Below are 14,376 nucleotides of genomic sequence, written 5' to 3'. Positions count from 1 at the left end.
TTTCTCTTGTTGCTCTTTGATGGCTGTGAGGCTTGAGTTTTGAAGCAGCATTGAACGTCATAGACTTCCACTGGATGTGCGGTCAGGCAGACGGTTCTTTGTCCAGAAACCTGAGCTGTGTCAGTGCTGAGGTGTCCCTGCCATCAATGTCCCCCTTTACCTGTGTGAGGGAGGGCTGGTTTCATGGGGGCATGGGAATAATCATAACTGGCATCAATTGGTCGAGGTATTGTCAACAGAACGGCATTCCTAATCTGTTTTGTTTTCCTGTTTCATTTATGGATTTCTCTTTCTTTTAAAAGATTAATGCATGTCACACATAACAGCAGATTTTGTAGGTGGAGGCTTGTCCTTCTGATATGTTAAGCAGTGCCAGATGGACTCTTTTGGGTTCCCATCTACACAGCTATGTGAAATAGACCAAGGGAACACGTTCCATGTGACTTTCCAAGTTCATGCTCAACTGATTTCTAAAACACAGTGATTTCATTTGTGACTGTGAGCGTGGTTCTGGTGGTAAGTCTCACTGACCTTCTTAAATAACCCAGTGCTTCATGTGATGGACTGTGTTAACGAAAACTAGAGCAGTGATCAGAGACTAAAGAAGCTGAAATACACAAATAAGCTTTGTCTGTGGCAGCCAATTAAACGTGACTGGAAGAGTGAAAAACACCACGCTGGAGGATTTACCTCCCAGATCTAGTGCTGCAAACACAAGCAGTTCTGATGGACGTGGCAGTGACGATGGTGAGATGATTGAACCGCAGATAAGTAAGGTTTAGATAACTAATTAGCTGTAGCTCCTTACCAAAACAATGTGAACAACAGAGCTCATCCCTGAGTGGCAGTGCCACCAGCAGAACCAGGCGGCTGTCGCTGCACTGATGCCTTGGTGACAGATTGCTGGGGAGCTGTGCTGGAGATGTGACATATTCCACTGTCAGTAAAATACTTCTCTGCTGTTTCTTTCCCTGTGCAGCCTTGTGTGCAGGGCAGATTGCACTCCTGGACAGCTGTGTCCCATCTCTGACACTCGTTGGTACGGCTCTGGCTGGGAGGTGAATGTGGACTTGTACAAAAACAAAAAAATCCCCAGGCCTTTCTTTCTCGTTCTGAGAGCTTGTTAAAATTAACAGCAACTTAAAACCTTTGCGTGTATGCAAAGGATCATTGTGAAGACATTTAATGAACAAAATCCATCATCAAAAAGAGAATGATGTACATTGTCCCAGGAAGCTCAATTAGCTGAGGAACAAGAGCTGTGGCCCTGTGTTGAGCTGCACCTGTCAGTTATCACAGCAACTGAACCAGAAACCCAAACTCCTTGTGTAACCCAGGCCTCATGAGCTGCAGGAACACCACAGCTTTCTAGCATGTCAGTTTTCTGATGGGAACCTGCTGTCTGGTATAAGAGTCCTGTGGCCAAGTGTCTTCCTCCAGCCAGCTGGTGGAGGAGAAGGAAGCCTGTACTGAGCAGGGCCTTCAGGCACTTCCATGTGCATGCAGTGTGCATTGCACGTGCATGAATTACTGAGCTGTTCGGGTTTTAATCATCCAATTTATTGCACACTACCCTAAAAGCCTAATGGATGGATGCTTGGGATGATCCCCTGGAGACAGCAGTTGTGTTCAGGGATGATTTTTGAGAAAGTGAAGGTGTGCTGCTTTGATACGAATAATCTTAGACAATAATTTGTGCTGGGTTAAGTATGGAGGTAAAATCCAGGATAGAAAATCCAAGTGCTCCATGAAACACGTTAAGACTAATTCTTCCTTTGAGTTGGAGTAATGCACTTAATGTTATATAAATATTTCTAAGTAAATGAAAGGTTTTATAGAGCATTAAAAATTTATAGCACATCAGTTGCCTTAAAAATGCCTTTCCTTTCTTTATACTCCTGTGCATTTCAGTCCTCAACTGTGCCTGCTTTGTTATGGCCTTCTTATTTCCAAGCAGTCATTACAAATGCCCTGAAGTTTACGTGAATGCATTTGTGGTGGTTGCTGTGCGATGACTGTTCTGCTCTGTAAATAGACTATAAATTATGGATGGGGGATTTATGAATTAATCTATAGTAGATATCTCGTGCTCATAAATATTGTATGATACCTTGCAGCCTCTTTGTAACGTGCTGCTGGAGATCTTTAGGTGCAGGGGTTTGTGCTCGTATCAGAAGCCGTTTTGATTTCCGCAGTGATGTTTCAGTTCATCTGTCAGGACTGCGCTTTGCAGCACACAGAGCAAAACTGTCCCATGTTGTGTCAGTGCAGTGAGGGATGTGCATCCCTTCTTGCTCTTGGGAAGGGAGGAATGTCAGGAGTTTTGCACCCTTGGGGCTATTTTTTCTTTAACCTAGGTCCTCTGAATAATACATGTCTTCCCCAGGTAGCTAATTACAGGATGAGATTAATGTGGTGGCAGATTTCAGCCACCCCTGCAGATCTCAGTAAGTGGCTATTAAAGCACTGTACTGTCAGCAGCGCTGAAATGTTCTGTTTGCTCAAAATAAGGCTGAGATGCACTGGTAGACATAAAGGGGTATTTCAGCCAGCTTGGTGTTTAGGTGAAAAACAAGTAGACAGAGAGAGGGCAGACCTCTATTTAGTTCTTTTGCTGTGAGTACCAGTTCTGGGTAGCTTCATGGTGCTCTGTGCTCACAGATATGCAAAGGAAGTTACTTATCCTCTGTGAAGTATGATGTATTGAGTCATATCAGAAGACATAGCCAATTTGGGGAATGTAAAAACATTCAAAATATGGCTGGACAGCAGATCTGTGAGCTTTGCCAGATGGGCTCTGTGTTCAGGAGCAGCAGAGAAAGAACATCTTGCTTTCTTACTGTTTGCTTTTAGCATCTCAGTACCAGCACAGAGATGAGGGGGTTGGTGCCACTCCTGTCATGTGTATTTCATCACGTGTTTTTCCAATTCCATCTCTTCCTGACCACCTGTGTTGTCTCATCTTTCTCTTGTTGGCTGTGTGACCTCCATCTCTGGACAGCTTGTTTCATTCTTCATACTCCAAAGTCATCAGAACCTGGCAGTCCTTAGCAGCAGTGGGGGAGCTGGCCACAAGAGGACCCTGATGAGGATGTCATTGTGCTCTTCCCATCGTGACCATGATGCAAAAAGTCCTTCCAGGGATTGCCTGTTGGAGTAAGTGCACTGTGTGTTTGGTTATGTACTCAGCTCTTTGCATCTCTGCAACAACTGACACCCTTGTCTTAGAAAGTTAGCAGTGGGAAATGGAGCAACACAAGTATTACAGCACCGTTGGATTTTATTTTTTAAATGCATTGCAGTCTTGTTATCATCTTGATGTATCCTAATTTGGGTGCTGGAACAACAGTAAGATTATGGATGGAAGACAATGAGATGGAGAACAGCTCCAACAAACCCAGCTGGTTCTGTGTGCCATTCCTGTACCTCTGGAAGTCATGGGGCCAGTGGCTGCTGCTGGAGGTGCAGGCAGTGACATCTCCGCAGTCTGAGACTGCTTCAAATCCACGCTCTGCCATCATGTCTGGAATAGAGTGGTTATTCTTCATATTTTTTTCAATTCCAGCTGTAAAATTGATCTCTAAATAGTGCTTTTCTCAGTGTGGTGAATTAACCACTGGTGCACAACGGAGGAAAAATGCTTCTTCAAATACATGGATTCTTTATGGCCATGAAGGAAGAAAAGAAAGTGCAGAAGGTGACTGTTGTGCCTTGGGATGGACCTGCAGCTCTGGTCAAGGTGGTGGCTCTGGGGGGATCTGAGCAGGAGGTCCTGTATACCAGCTGTGCAAATGAAACACAACATGCCTTTGGGAGACTTGCACGGACTCAAGTTCTACATGGAAGCTTTTTTCATACAAATATAACTGTGGCACATTTGTCTGTTTTGCTTTCAGCTTACCAAACAAATCCTTTTGCTGTTTGCAGGAAGCGGTAATTTTGCTTCCAGCGTCTCTGTTTACTAAGAAAAAATAAACACTTGTGGGAAGGTTTATCTTGCCATACGATCCTCCAGGTGCCAATTTGTTTCTATATAATTGGAGGCTTCTAGTATCTTTACTTAATTTCTGCAATCTTTCTATTTATGTATTTTGAAAAAGAAATGCCTGTCTAAAAGCAGGGGACAGATTGAAGCACCGGTGGGAAGCGGGAGAAATGGCAAATCAGTGCTTGCTCTAACCAGACTCAAGAGGAGGAGCTGAGTGCATACAAGGCAGATTTTCCCCTGAAGGTCATCAGTTGGTTCCCAGGGATGAATGTACCCATAGCAGACCCTAACAAATGTCATTAGAAGGCAATACAGAGCAGTCAGGCTTAATGCTGCAGCCAACTGGGAGCGGCACTGAGGGTCCGTTTCCGTCCGTGTGCCTTTTGGGAGACGGATGGCTGGATGAGGCACAGCCTTCCTTTAATTTCTTCACTCAAGCTCTGAACCGCATTTCCAACCTATGAGATAAAATTAATTTCAGGTCTGGGGTTATTTTTTTTTTTTTTTTGAACTTTAAATAAATACTCCTAAAAATTGAATGTAGATACTCGTGGAGAATAAATAACAGCAGTTCATTTTCAGATGTATTAGTTTTGAGTTTTAGGCTTCGATTCTGACCGAACCACAGATATTTCCCAGGGTGAAGTCAGAACAGAGCAGTCAGCTCCATGTGCTGGAGTCAGAGAGGCGAAAGCCATAGGGTGCAAGACAGAGCATGAACCCGGATATCTAACTTCAGACCAACCAGTGCTTCAGAAATACTTCCGCTGTTCAAAAAAGCCAGGGAGGTAAAGGGGCCCATAGGTACTGCGTGGGGTTTCATCAGCTGGGATTAGCACTGATAGCTTTGCATGCTTTTCCCATCACAGTTTCATTGGCAGCTTCAGAAGATGAGCTGAGAGGAAGAGCTTCTGCATGAGGCACGGCCCAGAGGGACGCTCAGTGCCTGCCTTGGCTGTGTGCTCGCTCACGTCTCCCTGCTGCCCTGCAGCTGGAGAAGGCTTGAAGGTTGAAATTCAAGTCCAGGTGGGTGTCGAGTGAAAGCGACTTGGGAAAACAGCAACTGGGATGTTCTCAGGGTCCTTCCTGACCCCCTGTGGAAGCAAAGAAAGCAATAGAACATAATTAAATGATGTATTGATTTGAGTAGTGGAGAGGAGTTATATCTCAAGTTGCAAACATGATTTGGACCTGTTTTTCTTGTAATTCAGCAGACTAACAGAGAGATGATTTCTTAACTACGTGGCATTCTGGTTTTAATGCAAACATACTTTGAAAATGCTATTTCATTAAACGGTGCTTTGACTTACAGTAATAATAATGTCATGAATAATTTAAAAAGAGAACATTTCTCAATTTGGGGGCCTGTGAAGGAGAGAGATGAATAATCCAGGCTCTTGTTGTAACCAACTGAGTTGCTTTGTGCACCAAAGGCTGAAGGGTTCTCTGTATTTATAAGACAAATCCATCATTGGAGAGGTCTGGGCATCCCTGCGATGTCCCACTGGTGTCAGCGTTGGTGGAAGGAAGGAGACCCAGTCCCTGCTGTGATGCTGGGGTGCCCTATGCTGGATTCCACAGGTGCCAAGAGAGGAGGAACTGCCACTTCCCAGGTAGGCCTAGCATGAGGCTTTGTGGGACTTGAACTACATCCTTGTCAAGTTTAACAGCCCTCAGATCATCTGTCACTAACGCTTGCTTCTAGGAGCAGTGGTAGATGACTGGCTGCCAACAGCTCGGGAGGAAAATGAGCTGCCTGAGCTGTGAGAACTATTTCTGGAGGTGAAGCCTGACACTGAACTAGATGCCAGTTCTGGTGATGGAATCAAAACATTCCTGCTGCCCTCAGTGGGTTTAGCCAGGCTGTCACGTCTGCAGATGTAACAGCAAGGCACAGCACCAGTGGGTGAGTTATAGCCATTCCCCCAGACTGTGTCTGGTCCTGATGGTGCCTGCAGTGCTGGGGAGCTGGGGAATGGGATGTTGTTTGCCTTTGCTCTGGGGTGGTCAGTGGGTTGGTTTTGTGATGCCCTGGGTGGTGCTCCACAAAGGCAGAGGTTGCACTGCAGTGCTGGGAGTGCATCCACGGCCCCATATGGTGCTCTGGGACATGTGGGGCTCTGAGGTCTGGGCACTGAGAAACAGCTGCTGATAGAGCGTTTGGAAAATGTCTTTCTATGGTGCTCTTTTGATTCGATATCAGTCTGCTCTGGGGAGAGAAACCTAATGTGGTTTTAGCAACAGACTTCTTGCTATTCAGTGTGCTGTTTTCTGATGAACTGGAAGTTGAAGGTGGCAGACAGACACAGAGCCAGGTGGGAAGCAAAGTGCAGGGTTTCAGGATGGTGTGGAATGAGGGGTCCCACTGCTGCCCTGAGATTCCACAGCTCTTCCTACAGGAATTTCTGTAAGAACTTCCCTTGTAGAGCCATGTAAAATACACGTCGGTGACACACAGATTTCTTTGTGCACGTTTATGTGTGCTTTTACGCACGCACCTTCAAATTGCTGTTACTGAATGTAAGCTTGTGGGCTGGCAGCTTACCTGCGTGCCTTATCCTGCACAGGCCAAGTGCTGCTGGGCCTGCCTGGAGTGGGAGCAGCCATGGTTGACCCTCTGATGCAGCATGAACTTTGAATTTAAAACATTTGTCCTTCTTGAGTACCGCTGTAGGGTTGCAGTATCTGTATTTGTGGTTTTCTTTGTTCTTAGTGAAACTTGATAATAGATAAATGCCCATTATAAAGTTATGGAAGCTCAGTCATAAAGGTGCTGTTCACTCTTATGTTTGTGTGGGACTTAACAGGAGCTCCTGAGCAGCCCGTGAGGTTTCTCTTTGCTGAGATTTAGCAGGTCAGTTTTGCTGCAAGTGCAATTTGATTGGGCTTCTGGGATCACTGCTTCAGTCTTATGTTGCTTAACGAACAAGTGGATAATTACTCGTTATTAGTGAAATGGAGCAGTGATGTTGAAATCCCATTGCCCATCTCGGAGCTGCAGTCGGTGCAGGGGTGCCTTTGCTGGAGATGCTGCATTCCCTCCGCGTTGAGCTCTGTGGTGGTAAATGGCAGCAATGGGGGGAGCAGCTGCTCATGCAGACGGTGCTGGAATGATGGAAAGTACAGAATGCAAAGGATGCAATCTTGGAGCCTATTCCTTGAGATAAAAGCAGCCGGCAGAATGATGAGGCTATTCTTTTTCTTCACAACTCATTTTTATTGTCAGAAAGGAAATGTGATAATAAAGCTTAGATTCACTTGTATTTATTTAGAAATGTCATATTATTGTACTCTTCTTTGCTCCTGACGTTTTTATCTGCATACTGGGGAACTCTCTTCTCTGTAATCTGTAGAGTAACCTACTTGGATTTCTCAGCTTCATTGACTATGTTTTGTTTAGGATCTTACCTTGAGAAATTACTCTCTTATTTCATATTTCAATATCTTCTTTGCTTCCTTTATATTTCACATTGGCTGTAACTTATAATCCGAATTATTGGCAGATCGCTTTGTATGAAGGGCAGCATTCAAAGTCACCAGATCCATCTGCTCTCCGACGTGGATGGCACTGAAGATAAATTCTTCAAACATTGAAAAATAAAAAAAGCTTAACAATTTCACCTTTAGTTGTAAGAGACAGTGAGCATCCTAAGGTAGCTGTGAAATCCCCCAGCCAGCTGCAGGCTGTAGCATCCACAGCCCTATGCTTATCCTGTCCCCTCCTGGAATCCTCCATGCTCCATGCTGACATTTAACCTTTACTTATCTCATGCTAATTCCATCAGCTGTAACAAAATTGCCTTGTTTTACCCCATGCTGAGTGTCACTGGGGGCACTTCAATTATTATTTTATTTTTAAGAAGAAGAAGAACCAAACGAGTGACCTTCAATTCACTTTTTTTTTTTGTTTCTGCTGAGTTTTATGTTGAAACGACTCGTTTTTGCCACAGGATTTTACTGGCTGTGGATGTGGAAACTGGGCTCTGATAAGTGTGCTTCTGCATCAAACAAAACACAGCTGGGGTAGACAAACAGACCTGGGATTCTAAGTATGTCCCAGGGATGCCATGATGTACGTTGGTCTTCTATCTCATGGTTACTTTATAAGTAAACTGAGAGTGTTGAGATACAGGTTATTAAAAGGTAGAGATGCTGTTGGCTCTCCCGGGATGCTGGAGGTGAAGGCTGTGTGTTTTCCTGGGTGAGATTCATCTGATGGTTTCAGGTAAAAAGGAAAAGATGAAAAGTCAAGAACTCAGGAGGCAAACAGAAGAGCAAAGTGGGTGCGTGGCTGCGGTGTCTTTCTCTTGTGATGCTCTGCGCCTGGTTCTGGTGATTGACTTCCAGCCATTTCTGAGCTGATTTGCTGGTAGCTCAGGTCAGCCTGCAGCGCGTTGTAGGCAGTGCTGGGAGCTTCATAGCAAAAGCCATTACAGCTGTGAGCATTCAGATGCTTGCTTTCACAGTTCGCTGGGCTCAGGCAACAGCTGCTCCTTTTCATCTGCCTCCTTCTTTTGTTCTGCATTTGTTCTGTATTGGGAGTGACTTTTGCATCGATTGTGTCAGATCAGGTGGGGTTTTTTTTCCTTAAATTCCATCTAAAAGTTTAAGATGACTTCACTGTTTTTTATTCTGATTCTTGTCAATTGCAGTGAATTATTTATAAAACAGTTCAGCCTTAAAATAAATTTCCTGTGGGAATTTCCACTGTTTTCAGCAGATTACAGTTTCTCAAGCCACAAACCCAGTGGACAAAGATGAGGCAGCTGCTCGGTGCCCAGGAGCTGTGTGCTCAGCAAGACCTTGCTTTCACTTAGTGTTGCCTGACAATGGCTGAGGTTCTGCCACCCCAACGCTGTGGAAATGATCTTCACAGAACATTCTGGGCTACTGTTGTAGAACCATAGAATCATTCAGGTTGGAAAAGATCTTTGAGATGCCAAATTTTCCTCAGTGTTTGTTTTATTACCACCACAAACGAAGAACAGAGGAATTGGATCAGAAGGGCTGTCTTGGGTTTTGGTTTGAGTTAATCAAGCTGATGCAAAGAACGTAAATCTTCATGAGCACTGGCAAAGACCTGAGATGGCTGACAATTTGGTGTTAGGGCACAGCCAGATAACATCACCACACAGCACAAGGTTCAATGAAGAGCTTGTTGTCACTAAGTATTTCACTTCTGCTACTGTCAGGATAAAAAATACACATTATTTATTTATGATGTCATCATTCTTCTCCTAAAAAAGTCATTGCAGTCTCTCCATTTTGGACCAAGGACGTAAGCCAGTAGCTGCTTCCTGGAATCCTCATCTCAGAACAGGAGTGCTGCTTCAGCATTGCTCAATCCAAAACCCATTCAGCTGTGACTGCAGACTGCTCTGCATCATACAGGCATGCTTTACTCTATTACTGAAATATTTTGAAAAGAAATGTAATTTGGAAGTGGCAGTCAATGCTCTCTAAAGCAACTGAAGTTGTGTGCGTGTAAAATATGTACAGTTTTAAGGACTTCACTCATTTGCTTCCTTGCCCAGATTGTTGACAGGACTCTCCTTCACACTCAGCTAAAACAACAGAGAGAGCATTTTGAATCCTGGATTTTGGAGCCTGTGAGGTCTGAATTTCCAAGATAAGCACATAGGCTTCTTCCTGCCAGTGATTTGTATTGATAAGATGAACATCTGATGTTGATCAGATGCCTTCATTTCATAACTCCCTTTTGTGAATGTTACTTAATTCAAACATTCCTTAGCTGCAAAATGCTGCAGAATAATGAAATGATAAGGATATGCAAAGCAGGGCAAGAAAAGCTAAGAGATTTAGTGAAGCGATAGCACCAGGGTGTGAGGTTATTTCCTGAGGGTAAAGTAATCTGGAAAGATGTGAAATATTGAAGAGATTATGGACTCATGGGAACGATGTGAGGGCCAGGAGATCTGGGGATGCTGGTGGGAGTGTGGAGAGGCCTTCTGGAAAGGAAAATCAGTGTGTTCCTTTCCTGTAGGAGCTGGGATTTGTGTTTCCTCCTCGTTTTGGATTCCAGCAAACTCCCATAAGCAGTATTCCCAACAGGCTTACAGTGCTGAAGCATTCAGTGCTTGAGAAGAGCTTGGCTTGACTTCTGCCCATCGCAGTGATAACTCTGGGGGATATCATTACAGGGACCTTTTGATGACTTTCTTGGAGGTGTAAGATTAATTAATCTCATACGGGGCTTTTCTGAACTATTATTCTTTGTGCAGCTTCTATAAATTACTGATGACATTTTCTTTAGCACAGGAATGCCAATGAGCTAATTATTCAAAACAGTGTAATTAAGTTTAGCACTGTGGGCTACAGGAAGCATCACCACTCAGTTGGGTCAGTTGGTGTGAGTGATTTATTAACTTATTTACTATTACCCATGATTTATTGTGAGTTTGGATGTGAAGCCTTGTGGCACAGAATCTGGCACAGAATTGAAACTGCACATTGTAATGTCAGGATTTGAGCATGGACAGGGGGAGGTTTCATAGAGATTTTGCTAAAAGTACAGCTAGGGTGTATCTTCCAAGAATTTAAGTGAAATCTTAGAAGCCCGAATAGTTTCATTTTACTATTCTCTTTCCCTTACTGTAGGCTGTAAAAATGCCTTGAGCTGCTGCTGCACACACTAACAGTCATCAGATGTTGGCTGTCCTTTACCAACAGGTGAGGTGTGCAGAGCAAGGAGCGTAACAGCTATTGCAGAGATGGGAAATGGAGGAAGAGGGGAATGTTGGAGTCCTGATAGATGTTGCTCTTGTATTTATCTTTTTGAAAACAATGTAACAAAAATCCTGTTTTCCAGGATTAATCACCGCTTCAGATGGAGCATGAAAGGGAGATGATCCCATTCTGTACCAAAGCAATAATGCTGCGGGCCCTGAAATGCAAAATGCAGTGGGGCTGCAGAATCATACGCCTGGTGCTGGGCTTGCATGAGCAGGAGCCGATTGCTGGCTCTACAGAAGAACCTGTCTGCTCCTTTGGCTTTGCAGTGGTTTCCAGCGTGCTTTGGGTGCCCTTTGTTAGAGAGAATCTGTTCCTTCAGGCAGAGGGATCCAAAGGCATTGGCAGAGGCATTTGAAAGTTGGGGTCCAGAACTCGGTTTGAGAAATGTGAGCTGAAGATTTGAATTACTTAAAAAAAACTTTGTGTCGAAAAAGTTTGCAAACACTGTTTGGTGATGTCCCTTGTTCCTGCAGCTTTCTGTGGAGGCAGTGGAATGGAAATGTTTCCTCAGAGGTCCTGCTGCTGCCTGCCTGCTGTCTGCATTGGTTTCTCCCTCTGATCCCATGGAGCTTGCAAGGCTTTCCCAGTGCAATCAGACAGTGCCTCCCACAAAGGGGCCTCTTCAGAATGGGACCAGAGCACTCTCCACTGCTCCTCATATTCCAGCCAGTTGCTCCAATGTTACCATCTGGGTTCTGTTTAATCTGGCTCCACGTTAGTTCTTTAATGTGCCTTTTTTGTTCCATTTCTGTTTTCCTCTGTCTCCCCTCACTTCTTTATTGCACTTTTTCCTGTCTCCTCTCCCCTCTCTTTGCTGGTGAGGGAAACAAAATGCAAAGAAATTGCTCCAGGAGATCTGTGATCATCAGAGCATTTTCTGGTGGAGTTTTTCAGCCTGTTCCAAAAGAAAGGTATTTGTGGCTGTACAGCTTCAGCCTTGAAGTTTATAGCTACATGTTTGTGAAGAGAGCAGCTTTGGGAGCAGCTGCTGCTTTTACACTGTGCTTGAAAACAGGACCGAATGATGGGAGAGGCTGCAGTGAGTGCACAGATCAGTGTGAGTGTGCAAAATAGGCCCGAGGTGGTGGGGTGCATTGTGAAATGACCCTGACTGGTTTCTGGATGCTTGTCAATCTGTTGTCATGCCAGATCCCTCCTTCCAGAGGTGTCACTGATGGCTTCCTGTAAGAAACTGATTCTGTGGGCAGGGGGTGGTACATGGTCTGCAGGTGCTGCTTCTGCTGCAGTTCATGTGAGCTGTTTGGTTTGGTTGGGCTCTGCTTTGCTTCATGGGAGCTGCCTGCCTTTTTCTTAATAATTTAGAAACAGTGCCAAGATTGCTGCTTTTTTTCCTGTTGTGGATGGAGGCAGCAATATAAAATACAGGGGTTGCATTTACTGCTACATCAAAGTCTCCTTGAAAAACGAGGAAGAGAGTTTGTATTTAAATTGAAAATTCTTCTGTTTGGGCTTAGAGTGCCTGTTGTGCACACTTTGGTCATCTTGTGGTGAGAATCTCAGCAGAACTGATGCACGTACCGAGGTGACCTTGAGTGGATGTGACTGTTGGTGGCAAAGTGAGCCAGGGACATGTGGAATTGTTCCTATTGGAATTCCATGGGGGAGAAGTCACCCAGTCTGGAGTTCAGGAGCCGTACACCAACACGTCTCTGCAAAGCTTTGCCACTCTGCTGTGGTGCTGTGTAATATTTTTTTCTTACCATAAGCCAACAAAGACTCATTACATGAAAAACACCTTTTAGGGGCATCAAGGAAGTATAGCGGGCATCCAAGCACTGCACAATTATTCAGGTTGAGGCTAAATTTTCCAAATGATTCTAATCTGTGCTAGTCAGTTCTGTTCCCAATTACTGCCCCGAAATTCTATTTATAGGTTGGTTGCTCCCAATTAAGGGATGAAACGTCAGAGAATGTAAAAAGTGAAGAAAACAATGGCAAGATGCACTGATAATTAATGCCTGAAGGGAAAGCAATTCACTTTGTTTGGTATTCTGCTTCAGTCGGCTGCGTTTCGACAAGTGCAACGTGTGTGTGATGCACGGGCTGCAAGAACAGAGCAGAGGCAGATGACAGAAGAAAACCCCACACCCCAAGCCATGGCCATCCATGCCCCCAGCAGCACGTTGCTCTCACCCAGCAGCAGCTCCCACTCCTGCAGAGCCAAGGGGGTGAGGGGTGCCTCCAGCACTGAGCAGTTGAATCAGCTGGTTGCTCACCTTTGTGTTTTCACAACCAGTGGCATTCCCTCCCTCTTTTCCACTTCTCTCTGCTATCAAATGTGCTTACAGGTGTTCCGAAGTGACGTCTTGCTTTTAAAACTGGAATAACCGATGACTAATTAGAAAGCACAGATAGACCTGCAGTTTCACCAGCGTGGGAGTGGAGTGCTGGTGCCCCGTAGGTGGGGCAGGCAGTGCTGGGGGCTCTGGGTGCTGGTGTCCCTCCCCATCCAGCAGCACTGCATCCTTGGCCTCATGCAGTAAGGCAGGTTTGTGTCCTCTGTTGTGAAATAAATGTTATGTCTGTGCATTAAATTGCTGTTACACTGAGGGCCACCTGGAATTGCTCTGCTTAACGTTGGCCGTTTGTGTCCTGTATTGCACCTTCTTTCTTTATAGGAGAAATGAAAGCTTTTATCTCAACTTCTGTAGAGTAGTAATAATAACCTGCTGTAAGCCTGGCTGTCCCGAATGTCACTGCTGGCTCAGGAAAACAAGATAAAGGCATCAATCCACCCACCTGAGCTCTGTGTAGTGAGTACTGGTCTGATTTCCATCCTTATGCTGGCACACACAGAGCCACGTTTTTCTATTTGAGGTTTGGGGGTGGCCCCAAAGGTAACGAAGATCCTGTGCTTGGGGTTGCATTGCTGTGAGATGGTTTGGGTCAGGAACCTACAGAAACAAACGTTCTGTCTGTGGAACTGCTGCAACTTCTTGTCAGTTTTCCAGCTGCTGCCCATGGGGTTGCAGAGTATCCTGCAGACTGTCCTGATCTGCTCTTGGTGGTTTTGCAGCATATGAGCATTTTTTTTTTCTGATGAGCCAGAAGTGCTTTGCTCTGATTGCATGGTTGTTCTATCACAAAGCACTCCCCAAATTAGTGTGAGAATGATTGGGGTTTGGGTGTGCCTAACGTCCTCTGTGCTTGTTTCTCTGGTTGATCCAGCCCTGAGGGCTCCTGGAGGGTCTTGCCCAGTTCCTACCCACGTCCCTTTGGAGCAGGGTGATGCGGCTGCTTGCCCTTCAGGGTGCACTTCAGGCTCTGCAGGTTCTTCACCACAGAACTGCTGAGCATTGGGGGATGGCATGAGCTTGTGTGGTTCTATTCATGCTGGAGCCAGTTTCCAGACAGTATTCTGAGGGTTTGTGTGGTACTCTGTCAGAAATACAGCAATCCAGATTATTTTTTTTGTAATGTCACAACGCAATAATGTATAATGCAAAAAAGAAAGCAAAACAATCAAGAGCATTCACCTTTATGCTGTAATACCTAGGCTAAACCACGAACTAACAGGTGGATACGATTTTTGTTATTCATTATGAAGCACTTATTATCCCTTAGGAAGTAATTCCTGCAGTGCTGCTAGCCTGTGAGCTTTGTAGGTCAGCATG

At 44.9% G+C, this 14,376-nt stretch overlaps 1 long non-coding RNA gene across 2 annotated transcripts in view; it reads left to right on the top strand.

Moving 5' to 3' along the window:
* The window catches only part of LOC125698896 (uncharacterized), a 68,567-nt gene that overhangs the window by 44,524 nt on the left and 9,667 nt on the right, over positions 1 to 14,376 (top strand). For both annotated transcript variants that reach the window (XR_007379363.1, XR_007379364.1), the window contains 4 exons: positions 3,002 to 3,156; positions 4,858 to 5,014; positions 5,448 to 5,601; positions 5,694 to 5,894. This is a non-coding gene — a long non-coding RNA (uncharacterized LOC125698896). The remainder of the gene's footprint in view (positions 1 to 3,001; positions 3,157 to 4,857; positions 5,015 to 5,447; positions 5,602 to 5,693; positions 5,895 to 14,376) is intronic.

This window comes from Lagopus muta, chromosome 11 (assembly GCF_023343835.1).
Source record: "Lagopus muta isolate bLagMut1 chromosome 11, bLagMut1 primary, whole genome shotgun sequence".
In the NCBI taxonomy this organism is placed as follows: domain Eukaryota; kingdom Metazoa; phylum Chordata; class Aves; order Galliformes; family Phasianidae; genus Lagopus; species Lagopus muta.
The sequence above is the reverse complement of the archived record's forward strand: the minus strand, read 5'-3'. Positions and strand labels throughout refer to the sequence as shown.